At 42.3% G+C, this 14,700-nt stretch overlaps 1 protein-coding gene across 5 annotated transcripts in view; it reads right to left on the minus strand.

Annotated features, from left to right (window-relative positions):
• The window catches only part of sgms2a (sphingomyelin synthase 2a), a 65,152-nt gene extending 51,144 nt beyond the window's left edge, over positions 1-14,008 (minus strand). Inside the window, exons 1-3 of one of the 5 annotated variants that reach the window (XM_068045501.1) lie at positions 13,515-13,813; positions 12,813-12,913; positions 5,179-5,372 (exon numbers count right to left, since the gene is read on the minus strand). The gene's annotated coding sequence lies outside the window, so the exon portion shown is untranslated. Of the gene's footprint in view, positions 1-5,178; positions 5,373-12,812; positions 12,914-13,192; positions 13,441-13,514; positions 13,814-13,937 lie in introns of those variants that run through there. The other 4 variants (XM_068045520.1, XM_068045492.1, XM_068045531.1 and 1 more) reach the window with 4 other exon arrangements.
• Between the last annotated feature and the right edge of the window lie 692 nt (positions 14,009-14,700).

The raw sequence follows: 14,700 nt of genomic DNA on the forward strand, positions 1-14,700 counted from the left end.
CACAGATGAAATACTTCAAGAGGAGTTTTGGCAGAGGTGTTTAAAATCATGAAGGATTTAGATAGAGGAAATAAAGAGAAACTCTTTCCAATGGCTGAAGGGTAGACAAAGAGGGCACAGATTTAAGGTGATTGGCAAAAGAACCAGAGGCAACATGGGGGAAGCTTTCGTTTTATGCCATGAGTGGTTAGGATTTGGAATGTATTGTCTGATGGGGTGGTGGATACAAATTTGATAGCAGCTTTCAAAAGGGAATTAGATAAATCCTTGAAGGAAAAAAAAAATGCAGGCATCGGGGGAAAGAGCAGGGGAATTGGATTGTTCTTCAAAAGACTCGTTGGGCCAAATGGCCTCCTTCTGTGCCGTACTATTCTACGATTCTAGGTGGAACTGAACTTTCTGGGCTTAGAACACTGGGTTGACATCCAGCAGGGTACTCGCATCCAATGGGTGTGAAGTGATTACCCCCCTCCCCATTGTAGACCCATTGCACAGAAGTACAGAGCTCTGATGTCTAAGTACTGAGTTGATATCCAGAAAGGTACTCGTGTAATGGGAGGGTGTATCCCCATCATAGCCCTAATGGGCAGAGACGAGAGTTCTCATCTCCAAATACTGAGTTGATATCCAACAGGATCGGGCATCCGATGGGAGCGGAGCAACAACCCTCAACCCCCCCACATGTCCCCCTCTCCCATCAGTGCACCTAGACCGTTTTCCTGGTAGGGGATTGTGAATCAGGGGTACCGACCTGTCCACATAAAATGGACAGTGTTACAGAAACAACTCAAAGCATAATCTGGATGTAAAAAGCGGAGAAAGAAATAGGTTGCCTCGTGTGTCAATAGGGACCCAAGTGGAAGATATGCCAGGCAGAGACACCAGGACATGGTTGATTTCTGACAAAAGCTTGCCAAGGATTTGCCAGATTTAACTGCTCTGGAAATTGCAAGTAGCAATAATTATGAAAAACCTTAAAAAGGCACAATACATTAAAGAACAAAGGTTACAAATAGACTGCACCCGACTAGGCCTTTTTGAGAGGGGGGGGGGGGGGTTCAAAGAGGAAGGAAGAAACAGTTTTCTCACTCACTGAAGGAACTATTTGTAGTAAATGGGCTAACCACACAATCAACTCCACTCAGCATATCAATTGGAACTGCCAAAAGAAACCTATAAATCATATCTGTCTTCAAGACAAGATCAACCCACAATCCGGAAGAGATTAATTGAATTAATTGTATTTTGTACAGCAGCTGAATTGTAGACTCCCGCAGATCCCAATAACAGGGTTTGAACTTGGTTTTGTGCCCTGCCCCACCCTATGGCTAGAAACTTGCATTCAATTTTAACATTGGTGTTTTTCTGCTGTGGACCTTGCTCAGCTTACCAAGGTCTCACAATAGAAGTGGTAACTGTCTTGGATTAAATGCTTAAACTATGATGACAGGTTGCATTAACTTGGTTTGTATTTCTCAAGTTTAGAAGGTCGAGGAATGATCCAAAATCAGTATTTAAAACATTTAAAGGATTTGATAAGGGAATTCAACACAAGGAGGCAAAAAATTAAAAGGGAGACCTGAGGCATTTAGGAGTTAAATCAGGAAGGACGTTTTCACACAAAGGGTAGTGGAAAAATAGAACTTGCTCCTCCAAAAGCCAGTGGATTCTGGGTTAATTGAAATTCCCAAGATCAAGATTGATAGATTTTCATTGGGTAAGGAAATCAAGGGATATGGAGCATAGATAGGTAAAATGGAGTTGAGGTACAGAGCCACCATGACCAAATTGAATGGTGAAACAGGCTTGAGCAGCTGAAATCTCACTCCCATTCTAATGTTGCTATGTTCCTATATCAAGATGGAACCTGAACATTGGTAATCTCTCCCATCAGTAAGCCAGGATAAGAACATAAAAAGGGTCATAAAGTCTACTGCTGCTCCCATCACCATATACCTGAATTGTCTTAATGCCCAGAAATCTATCAATCGCATCGACTAAGCATCCACAGTTCTCTGGGGTAAAGAATTCCAAAGATTCACAACCCTCAATGAAAAAATTTCTCATCTCAGTGCTAAATGGCTGACTCTTTATCATGAGATTATGACCCCATGTTCTAGACTCTCCAGCCAGGGGAAGCAACCTCTGTGTCTACCTGGTCAAGCCCTCTAAGAATTTTGTGTGTTTCACTGAGGAGATCACCTCTCATTCTGCTAAACTCCAGAGAATATAGGCCCATTTTACTCAATCTCTTCTCGTAGGACAGCCCTCTCATCCCAGGAATCAATCTAATTTAACCTGCATACTAACTCAAATCCACAGAGCACACACTGGCACAAACTCACGCAGCTAGCCACACTACAACTGTCACTTCCAATTAAATGCAGAAACTGCACAAACCAAGAAAGCCGTAGGTCCATTTGTCCAGTCCCTGCTGTAGAAACAGCATGGGGGGAAAAATTGGCTGCCTTGGTTGATATTGATTTAAATATCTTTATGTCTGTAGAGATCAATGGGTGTGTTGGGGAAGAACTGGACTGGGCTGTGGTGTGATGCCAGTCATAGTTCACTAGCTCAATACCACTCTTGTCTGGATAGTGTCTTTCTTGTCAATATTATTGTCAGTGGTGTTGAGCTAGTGGGAAATGGGTAAGGTATACACAAGGATATCTTCAGAAAAGGAGAGAAAAAGGTGGAAGGAGAAAAACTAGGTATGCCAGGGTAATTTTTCTACTTCAGGGGAATTTTGTCCAACTTTAAAAGGGGTCAACAAGTTTCTTTTATCACCAGCCAACCTAAAACATTAACCCCACTTTTCATATTTCCAGCACTAGCTGTATTTTGCTTATCTGATCTTCATTAACCTCCATTTTAATCAATGCAACTTTCAACTGCTTTTGCTGGGAACCACTGCGAGGAAGGACAAGAGGGAGGGTCAGGCTTTAATGTTTCTTCGCATCTCCAGTACCAAATTATGTGCTTTACTGATGCTGAATGATTGAAAATATTATATCTGGGAGGCCTTCAAACAATTACCTGCTGTTTCACAAAACTGACTTAAGGTGCAAATAATAGCATTTGTGCAGCAACATAGCCTCCTATTTCCATTATGCTGTTTGCTTTTTTGCTCTACTCCCAATGACGGATTTACAGTATCTTAGTTCAAAGCAAAACAGCCTCCTTCCATTTCCATCAGCTACATCTCAGCCCTTTAAACAAGTCAGATCACATCACATTCAATAGTTGAAACTTTCAGGAAAAGCACAGAGAATAATGAAAAATGCCAAGCAACACTCGGTGAAAGCTTTGGTTGGATCTAAAATGTTTTGCACTGATTGATGCCTGCTATTTAACTGGCGTACCCTGACTTTTGAGCAACAATAGAGTGGCGAGGAGGCAGAGCAAGGGGGAAGGAGGGGCAGAGCGAGGGGTTGAGTTAGAATGAGAGAGAGAGAGAGAAATAGATAGGGAATGATAGGATTACATGAAATAGGTGGGAGGAGGCTCGTGTGGAGCAGGAAAAAAATGACAGAGCAGGGGAACCAATGGTCTGCTCGATGTAATATCTTATGTAACTCTGTCAAATTTTGTTTGATAATGCTCGTGAAGTGCCTTTGGATGTTTCATTCTGTTAAAGTCACTACTGAAATACCAAGTTGTTGCTTACAAAAAACCCAACCAGCAAATCAAATGCACCTCAATCAAGTTACTTACAAATTCAAAAGTTCATTAAATAGGGCACCACTCAAAAGCAACAGAACTTATTTCCTAATTACCCAAGGAAAGGAACAACTTGCATTTATGCAACACCTTTCAGGACCCAAGTGTTACACAGGCAATTAAACACTTTTGAAGTGTAATCACCACTGTTATGCAGCAAATGCAGCAGCCAATTTGCACACAGCAAAGTCACACAAACTGCAATGAGATAACTTGACCAGATAACTTGTTTTTAGTTGGTGAATCAGAGATAATTGTTGGGCAGGACACCGGGAGAATACCCCTGCTCTATTAGCGCAATATGATCTTTAACATCCCTGAGGCGCCAAGTGGCTTAATGTCTTATCTGAAAGACAGAATCTCTGACTGGTGCAGTGCTGAGGGAGTGCTGCACCAAGTGTCAATCTAGACTAGTCTCCGGACTAGGGTTTGATCCCACGACTTTCAGACTTCAAGGCGAGTGTGCTTCGACTGAGCCATGTTCGACAACTTAAAGTGTGACCAGGGAATTTCTGTGTCCTAGCCAACACTTCATTTCAATGAGTCTCCTGTCTAATTCCAGTGAGAAAGGGAGAGAAAAAAAAAGTGAGGGGAAATTAAGACAAGGAAATACCTGAAAAATATAGTTGCTACTAAACTAGTTGGCTTCATAAAATGTTATCATTTCCTTATTCAACTACAAAGCCACTGTACACCATCACACATTCAGATCCCAGTCATTGTGGATACAATTCCACAAGATATGACATACATGCCATATGCTAATATTTATGAAGGGAAGAAGGTATCACAGCATCATTGTGGTATACAGATACCCAATTTGGAGTTCTACTGGTTCAGAACATTTCTGCGTCATTATTATTTGTAATAATCCACGGCAGCTTGTTCCAACTGCTCCTACACCTACATAAATCTGTCAGGGATATTTTTAGTATTTAATACTTGTGGAATTACAGACCTCAGTGACAGTTGTTGCAAACGGGAACACCAATGCTAAATTCTTGAACAAGGCACTAGGCTGACACAACAGGGCAAGAGTGAGGGCGTACTACATTTTCAGAGGTGCTATCTTGTAGATGCAATGATAAACTGAGGTCCCATCTCCTATTAAAGTGAATATAAAAGATCCCAACACACTATTCGAAGAGAAGTGGGAGAATTCCCCCTTTCTCCCCGAGTACTAGGACATTTAAAGGTTCATGTCAGAAACAGTGAGAGCAACCCCTCCCCTTGTAGAGATGATGATGCAGTAGTCACATGATAATGGGTTTTGGAAGGAGAGAGTAGCAGCACGAAGGGTGCCAGCTAAGAAGGCAGGGTTTTAAATAGTAATGTATATATAATAAAGAGTTGTTAGTTGACCTATATAGAATCAGTCTGCAATACCCTAGCTTTGCAACGACACACAACATGGTGGCACCAGTTAAAATGACCAGAAATTTTTGAAGATCACCATACCTTACGCAGTAGCGCCAAGAGAACAGCAAATCTTGTCAGGGTACTACTGTGAGCTCCAGAGCTTCGCCGCAGCCAAAGAAGACACAGACAGTGAGTCAGCCGTGCAGGCATTCAGACTGCACCACAGAAGCATCCAGGTCCAGCAATCAGGTTCCGAGTCTCAACACTGGGTGACGATCTCGGCTAATGGCGCACTGGGTTGAAAAAAAAAAATGGGGAGAAGGGTCGATCGGGTGGAAAGATGATTTGGGAGTCGGGCGGAGACGGCAACCATTACTCAGCCAGAGAAAGCGTGGGAACGCTCGGAAAGCGCAGGAAAACCCCAGAAAGAGCACAAACAACTCCAATGAAGCCAGTACAATTTACAACACCCTACAAAGCCTAACTAAGCTAAAAAAAAGCAGAATGGATTCAAAATTCAGAATGCCTGAAGGCTTCCATGATCAGGAAAGACCCAATCAGGTACAAAATTGGGCTTTATGGAAAAAAGATTCTGATGATTTAGGATTGCTTCCCAACTCCATACTAAATCAGAAACAGAATAAGTAAATACCCTTTTATATTCTATGGGTTCAAATGTGGATGATGTGACTGTGAGTCAAGGGATAAACATGCTTCTGATAAATTAGAACATGTACTTCAAACCTTTGACAAATATTTTAATCTACGCAGTAACAAATTTCTGGAGACAGCAAAATTCGACAAGAGTGTCTAGAAAATAGGTGAATCTGTAGATTCCTTTATAAATGTACAGATAAGCAGAGTGATGCGAATATACAGAATTAAAGGCAGAACTGATAGTGAATAGTTGTCGGCATACCTGATGAATCTCTGTCAGATCTCTTGCAGTCCAAAGATGACCTTACACTCGAGGAGGCAATTCAGATCGTACAACAGGTGGAAGTACGAAGACAAAACAGAGCTATTCTGCAGGCTGAAGAGCAGCCTTGGATTAGAACAAATCCAATGTCTGTACAGTTAGTGAAGCCAAAGACAGAAAGGCAATCCGTAAAAAAGGCACACATAGGTGAGAAGGTGCATGACACCGGGAAACCATGCCAGTCCTATGGAGCCAGGAAGACCCACAGATGGGAGCAGTGTCCTGCCAGTAAAGCAGAGTGCTTCAATTGTAAAAAGACTGGATATTAAAGGGAAAATGTGCCAGAGCAAGACATCTTTGCGCAAAGTTGTTAAGCAGAACACCTTCATTCACACAGCAGTGTATCAGCATCTCAGCAAAAAGTAACCAAGAGATTTCCTAGGAGAAATTAATGACCCAAATCAGGGGTTTTGGACAGCAGATATCTACGTCAATGGATACCTAACAAATTTTAAACTGGACACAGGTGCTAATGTCACAGTTCTGTCAGACCAAGAGTAATGGTTGATGAGGTATTACCGGCAGATACACAGTTGCATGGTCAAGGTGAGACCCAACTGAAAGTGAAGGATAAGCTTCAAGCAACTCTCCAATATAGAGGGAGACAAATTATTGAGACCTTATACATCTTGCAAAATCAAGAATTTTCCCTTCTAAGTAGAAAAGCATGCTTAGACCTGGATCTGATCAAGAAGATTCTTGAAGTCAAACAGCCACAGGTAAACAGTCACTTCCAAGCAGACTATCCAAAACTTTTCACAGGTTTTGAAAGACTCAAGACAGAGTATTGAATCACACTTAAGGACAACGGCACGTCAGTGTTTATCTTTGCACCCAGAAAGATACCTCTCCGGAATCAAGTTCAAGACCAGTTGGAAGAGATGACCCGACAGGGAGTAATTTTTCTGGTTACACAACCAAAGGTGTGGTGCTCGGCCATGGTTCCTGTCCCAAAACAAAATGGAACTCTACATATTTGTGTGGATTTAACGCAGCTTAACAAAGCAGTGACTCGCAGGATTCATTCAATGTCCATAGTGTATGACAGCTTAGCAAAATTGTCTCATAGCACCATGTTTATCAAACTTGACACCAACAATACCCTTAGATGAGACTTCAAGATTACTAGCCACATTTAGAACACCTTTTGGGAGGTTTTGTTTCAATTGGCTACCATTTGGAATAACTTCTACACCAGAGATTTTCCAAACATCTATGTCCAACATCTTAGAAGGGCTCAAAAGGAGCTATTTGTCACATGGATGACATCATGATACATGCAGCAAGACCTGGACAATATCCAGGCTTGGGCTGATAAAGTGGCAAGTAACATTCGCGCCACACAAGTGCCAGACAATGACCATCTCCAACAAGAGAGAATCTAACCATCTCCCCTTGACATTCAACGGCATTACCATCGCTGAATCCCCCACTATCAACATCCTAGAGGCTACCATTGACAAGAAACTGAACTGGAGTAGCCATATAAATACCGTGGCTACAAGAGCAAGCCAGAGGCTAGGAATCCTGAGGCGAGTAACTCACCTCCTGACTCCCCAAAGCCTGTCCACCATCTACAAGGCACAAGTCAGGAGTGTGATGGAATACTCTCCACTTGCCTGGATGGGTGCAGCTCCAACAATACTCAAGAAGCTCGACACCATCCACCAGGACAAAGCAGCCTGCTTGATTGGCACACCATCTACAAGCATTCACTCTCTCCACCACCGACGCACAGTACCAGCAGTGTGTACCATCTACAAGATGCACTGCAGCAATACACCAAGGCTCCTTAGACAGCACCTTCCAAACCCACGACCTCTACCAACTAGAAGGACAAGGGCAGCAAATACATGGGAACATTACCACCTGCAAGTTCCCCTCCAAGTCACACACCATCCTGACTTGGAACTATACTGCCTTTCCTTCACTGTCGCTGGGTCAAAATCGTGGAACTCCCTTCCTCACAGCACTGTGGGTGTACCTACCCCAAATGGACTGCAGCGGTTCAAGAAGGCAGCTCACCACCACCTTCTCAAAAGGCAATTAGGGATAGGCAATAAATGCTGGCATAGCCAGTGACGCCCACATCCCATGAATGAATAAAAATAAAAACGGGCAGCCAGTATAGGAAAGATGACCAAAGAGTTCTACGAAGACTTCAAAAAGCAGGGATAACACTGAAGGAGAAGTGCGAATTTTCTAAGACTTCAATTCATTGCTTGGGACACAGTAAGTAATAAAGTATAATGGCAGATCCACTGAAGACACGGGCCATTATAGAATTCCCTACACCTATTTCCGATCAGCAACTCCAAAGATTCCTGGGAACGGTGAATCAATTAGCAAAGTTTTTACCTCATCGAGCACAGGTAACAGAACCGCTTAGATAACTAGCATGGTGTTGGAGCTCACACGAAGAACAAGCATTCTGGAAGATTAAAGATATGTTTACATCACCAGACATCTTGGCACATTATAACCCTACACTACCAACGACAATAGCTGCAGACGTCTCCTCAACTGGGTTAGGGGCGTCCTTTTCCAGGAGCAACCTGATGGTTCTCGCAGACCAATATTTTATGCATCTAGAGCTTTGTCCGACACAAGGTTTGCGATAATTGAAAAAGTAGTACTTGCTGTCACATGGACAGGTGAGAAATTTTCAGATTACACTGTTGAATTGACAATCGCCATTGAGACAGACCATAAACCTTTGGTATCTTTGTTGGATGAAAAGGAGATCACAAAAATGCCAAGAATCCAAAGATTTTGTTTAAATTGATGAGATATCAAAAGTGACGGTCGACCATACAACACATCAATATGTGAATTTTGTGCAGGAAATTGAGTCATATTCAGAGTGTGCCACACAAAATTGGCCAGCAAGCATACAGAAATTGCAAGAAATCGGTCAAGCCCAAAGCAATGAAGAATGCATTCGCATATGACAGTACTGCACACAAGGGTGGCCACAAGAACATCCTTACAGGAAGACCATGAAAACCTTCAATGAATATAAAAAATAATTCACAACTATTGATGATTTGCTAGTTTATAATGACAGACTAGTCATTCCTAGTTCACTGAAATCGGAGATCTTAGAATGTCTACATCAAGGACATATGGGAATAACCAAATACAGAGCAAGGCACAATCATCACTGTAGTGGCCAGGAACATCCAAAGACATCGAAAATCTGATCCAGAACTGTCAGACCTATGTAATACAAAGACCAGAACAGCATGAAACTCTTTACTCAATTTTTGACCAGACCTTGGCAACTTCCAGGTATGGATTTATTCGTATTCAATGGAAAGTCCTACATAATCATCATTGATTATTTCTCAAGGTGGATAGCAGTGAGAAGGTTGTATTCAACAACAACAGAAGCAGTTATAAGAGTCCTACAAGACATCATTGCGACACATGGTATCCCTGATGAAGTATTACAAGAAAATGGACTGCAGTTTGCAAACGAATATTTCACACAGTTTGCGCCAAGAATGGGATTTCAACATCTCAAATTCACCACGGTATCCACAGTCGAATGATGAAGTGGAAAGAGCTGCAAGAGCCATAAAGTCATTTTTGAAGAAGAATGAAGATCTTCCAACTGCACTTCTAATTTATCGATCTACACCACTGATGTGTGTTCTATCACCTGCAGAGTTACTGATGGGCAGGAAGATAAGAACACAACTTCCTGTGTTGCCTAAGAAATTGCTTCCAGAATTGAATGTCTGGGACTACGGGAGAGTAAGAGACCAGGAAAACTCTTACAGATGGCAACAAACTCAAAATTACAACAAAAGATTTCATGCCAGAGACTTACCGAAACTAAATGAAGGCTAGAGAGTATGGATACATGGCCTTGAAAGGGAAGATACTGTAATCCACAGAGATGAAAACTACCAGAGATCATATGTGGCACACACACTGAAGGAAACATACGTCGAAATAGGGAAAACATTATTCCTATTCCCCTGAAGCAAAGGCTAATCATTCATTTGGAAAACCCAGATGAAGATTAGCAAACCCAAAGCAAACAGAATATTACAATCCTTAGTAGAAATCAACCAAGCCAGTGATCCAGATTTACAAGGAAGACTACTGATCTTCCCACTCAGACTAAAATGAGATCAGGGAGAGTTATGAAACCTCCAAACAGACTAAATCTGTGAGGTCAGAGACTTGGGGGAGGGGTGGGTGGGGGGGAAGAGAGAAAGGGTAGTAGGTTAAGTCAAGAATGTATATATCTTTTAAAAAATGTTGGATAAAGACTTGGGGGGAGATGTAGTATAACGAGATGTAAGGGTTAATGTTGGAAACAGTGAGAGAAACCCCTCCCCCTGTAGAGAAAATGATGCAAGAATCGCATGATAATGGGCTTTGGAAGAGTAGCAGCACAAAGGATGCGAGCTAAGGAGGCTTAAGTAGAGTGTAAATAGTAATGTATATATAATAAAGAATTATTAGTTTACCTGATATAGACTCAGACTTTATCTACAACACCCTAGTTCCACTACAACTACTACAACAACATGCAACAGTTCCAACCGATAATCCTCCCTCAGCCAACTCCATGCAAAATAGATTAATAACTTGCATCATACAGTGCCTTTAATGGCGTATAACATCACAATGTACTTCACAGGAGTGTTATCCAAGAAAATTTGATACCGAGCCACATAAGGTGATATTAGGTCAGGTGACCAAAGATTTGGTCACAGAAGTAGGTTTTAATGAGCAACTCGCAGGACGACAGAAAGGTAGAGAGGCGGAGAAGTTTGAGGGAATTCCGATGCTTAGAACCCAGGCAGCTGAAGACACAGCTGCCAATGGTGCAGCATCATTGATTCTTTTCCTCACCCACTGTTTGTGGAACTTGACTATGTGCTTATTAACTGCTGCCTTTGCCCACAACTAAAGTACCAAGTAACTCATTGGTTGTGAAGCACTTTGAGACATCCTGAGGTTATGACCAGATACTATATCCTATCCTCTATTTGCATGACTTCCAAAATATACTGTACTTTCAACAATGCTTCCATTTATTTGTATGTCACAACTATGGTACAAACAAATCCTGCAAACCAAGCTGCAGAGTTGAGGAAAGGATCCATTAACAGTATTTGCATTGTCACACTCATCTTAACTGGGCATCCAGTCACAGAGAAACAGGTCATGGGACATTTGAACAACGTCTATTAAACTAGAGGGAGAAAGAAATAATAGACAAAATGTATGACTGTCCGGGATCAGCCTATAATATTTCATGAACTATCCCAGTTTACTAGCTAATTTGGAACAAATCCAGCCATTTATGTTGCATTCAGCAAAGGTCCAATTAGAGAAAGCAAATTTTCTGGACTCCACCTCACCCCACAGCCATAGAAGGCCCTAAAGGTTGGTACATCAGCACTTAATCCCACCTGTACAAGCGAGTGAGGCAGCTTGCCAATTATACATTCTCTAACCATGGGGGAGGGGAAGGTACAACGACTAGAAACAGAATCTCAGAGCAGCCCACAATTAAAGCAACAACCAAGACAGACCTGATTTTCTGTTGTTCCAGTCCTGTGGAATTTAGGCCACAATTTTATGTCAGATATCTTGCAGAGTGCAGGCACTTTTTAAAGGAACTCTTCAATACAACTGTTATAGGTCATTCATCCATCTCCTGACTTTATGCCTACATTAGTCGTACAAAAATGATCAATGCTTAATACCCAATTTTTAAAAAATATTTGCTCAGGCGCCTATCTTCAGCAATGAAGTAATTTACAATCTTACTCCCAATTTTCCACCAAACCTCCATCGCAGGCGAGCTACTCCCTGCCTCCCCATAACCTAACCCTCTCAGTTTTACAGTGCATTGGGAACTGTAACCTTAAGGCAGAAGAAATTGTATCCATATAGTGCCTTTCGTGACCTTGATATCCCAAAACGATTCACAGCAAATGAAATACTTTTGGTGTAGTTACTGGCATGATGGAGGCAAATCCCGCAGCCAATTTACACACAGCAAGGTCCCACAAATAGTCACGTGATATAAAACCAGAAAATACTGGAAACACTCATCAGGGCAGGCAGCATCTGTGGAGAGAGAAAAGGTTAATGTTTCAGGTCTGTGACCTTTCATCAGAACCTCAGTGATGTCGGTTGAGGGACAAAAAATTGCCAGGACACTCAGGGGAGTGCTCATCAACACTTCATTCACTCAAACTGTGTACATGGGTGTGAGAGGGAGAGCTGGCTGAGCCTTGGTTTAATATCTCGTCCAAAAGGCAGCCCCTCAGACAGTCCTTCAGCACTGCACTAGAGTGTGCAAGCCCAGATTATGCGTTCACGTCTCTGGAGCAGAGCTGGAACCCACAGCTTTCTGACCCAGAGGCAAGTAAACCCAGGAATGCCTCTGATTCTGATTAATAAGATTCGTATGTGATTATCCTCATTTTGTATACAATTGAAACCTTAATTTTTAATCTGTATTTGCCTATACACGTTCTTCAAATGATAAGGTCTGCTTGACCCCTGGTCATGTTCCTGGCTCCAGACTCTCCACATACCTTATCTAATCAATGAGCTGCAGAATGCACAATTCGGTAATAGGTAGGCACCTGCTCCTAGAATTACTCCCCACGTTGGAGTGAGGAACAAACCCAGATGCTAATCAAAAGATGGTAAACAATGGGAAGCAAGGATTAGCACGGACACACCAACTGTTGGCATAGAAACAGCGACTCCTTACCCAGCTTGTGTTTTGTCCTTGTACACTTTAAAGCGAGCATCAAGTTGCCTGCGAGTGACTAACTTATCCCGTCGCTGTCATTCAGGAAATATGGAGCCAGCCTTAGAAACCAGACAAAAACAGGATTAGTAACACATACACACACCGGCAACTAGGAATCGGGAAGGAATTACAGGATAAATCACTAAAAATAAACTCCAACATGGAAATATAAATACACTGCCAAACTACAGTCATTGGCAGTAAACGCTCTGTCGAAGCCATTAGACTCACTCGCCCTGTATATTTATCAGCTTCATTTCATATGACATAAACCATTTCCCCGACCCATGGTCACCCAACTAAAACAAACAAGCGTTTAAACTCGAGACCTTCGTTACCCTGTGGCTTAAAAATGAAAGCTTTTACACAGGAGCCGACTGCCAACACACAGCTCCCGGCTAACAGACTACCCTCTCCCACTTCACATTTCATTCACCACTGCTTCATAACACACCTGTACAATACCGCCCCACCCCCATTAAAAAAACTGTCTCCATTACATCTGAACCCCTTAAATCTGATCCTCTTTCAAATCTCAACCCATTTAAAGATTCCAAATAACTCAAAACCCCTTTCACTACTAAATGTCAGCCTTCTTTAAACCGTCCCGATAAATCTGAAGCCCCCAATAAAGCAGAAGGCCCTTTAAAATGGCCCCACCAAATCTCTTGCCAAGGTGTAAAATCCGTGCCCTTTTAACAGGATAGTTCCCCGAGCTGCAGAAGCTTCTCAAGCGACAGTTGCGCAAACTCCTGAAGTGTAGAGAAGAAAAGTAGAAAGAAAGTGAGGAACTTGACCCAGCCCGGATCATTAATGTCCTGTCCTCTCAGCCCCTCCTGAAATCTGCTAGGCTGGGACAAGCTGCTGTCGTATCCGAGTCGAGAGCAGCACAGCTCGGACTGAGTCTAACTCCCAGTCTGTCTCCACCCTCCGCCCCAGTCTGCGCATGAATCTGCCCTAAAGTTACGCACTGTCTATTCTCACTGTTAAAACATTTACTTTTCTCCTGATTCCTTTTTCCCGTTCTGCTTCGCAAACTCCCTGCCCTTTTTTTTCCAGAAAAACATTAACTTAAAAATTAACCCCAAAAAAACTTTTTCTTCTTCTCAGAACTTGAAGATGTTAGATTCAGAATAAAATATCTGACTCCCAGCTTTCTGCAGCCACCATATCCGTGGAATGGTATGTTTGAAGTGATTGTGAGGTCAGATCGATTGCTATGATGTGGGGAGCTGTAACCCATTCTTTTTTTTCTGAAATATAAAATTTAGGTTTAAAGTTTTTTCCCCCTCCCTCCACTGCATGAAAGTGGGACCAAATGGGGTCAATCTACCGATGTTGAGGTTCTCACAAGATAGTCACAGAAGACGACGGCTGTTCAGCCCATTTAGTTCATCTGCCCCAGATGCACCTAAATCCACTCTCTCCATGTCTGCATGCAATGGTTCCTTAAATAATGCCAGAGGTTTTTCCTCGATTAAAGTAACGAAACTACTTGCATTTATATACCGTCTTCTGTGACCTCAGGATGTCCCAAAATGCTTTACAGTCAATGAAATATAGTCCTTATTGTTCTTCTTTCTTTTGGGCCTCCTTATCTCGAGAGACAATGGATACGCGCCTGGAGGTGGTCAGTGGTTTGTGAAGCAGCGCCTGGAGTGGCTATAAAGGCCAATTCTGGAGTGACAGGCTCTTCCACAGATGCAGCAGAGAAATTTGTTTGTTGGGGCTGTTGCACAGTTGGCTCTCCCCTTGCGCCTCTGTCTTTTTTCCTGCCAACTACTAAGGAAAAATTGTAATACTGTTCTATCTCCAGATCTATTCCACACACTCTGAAGAAGTTCCA

This window comes from Heterodontus francisci, chromosome 1 (genome assembly GCF_036365525.1).
Source record: "Heterodontus francisci isolate sHetFra1 chromosome 1, sHetFra1.hap1, whole genome shotgun sequence".
NCBI classification, from domain to species: Eukaryota; Metazoa; Chordata; class Chondrichthyes; order Heterodontiformes; family Heterodontidae; genus Heterodontus; species Heterodontus francisci.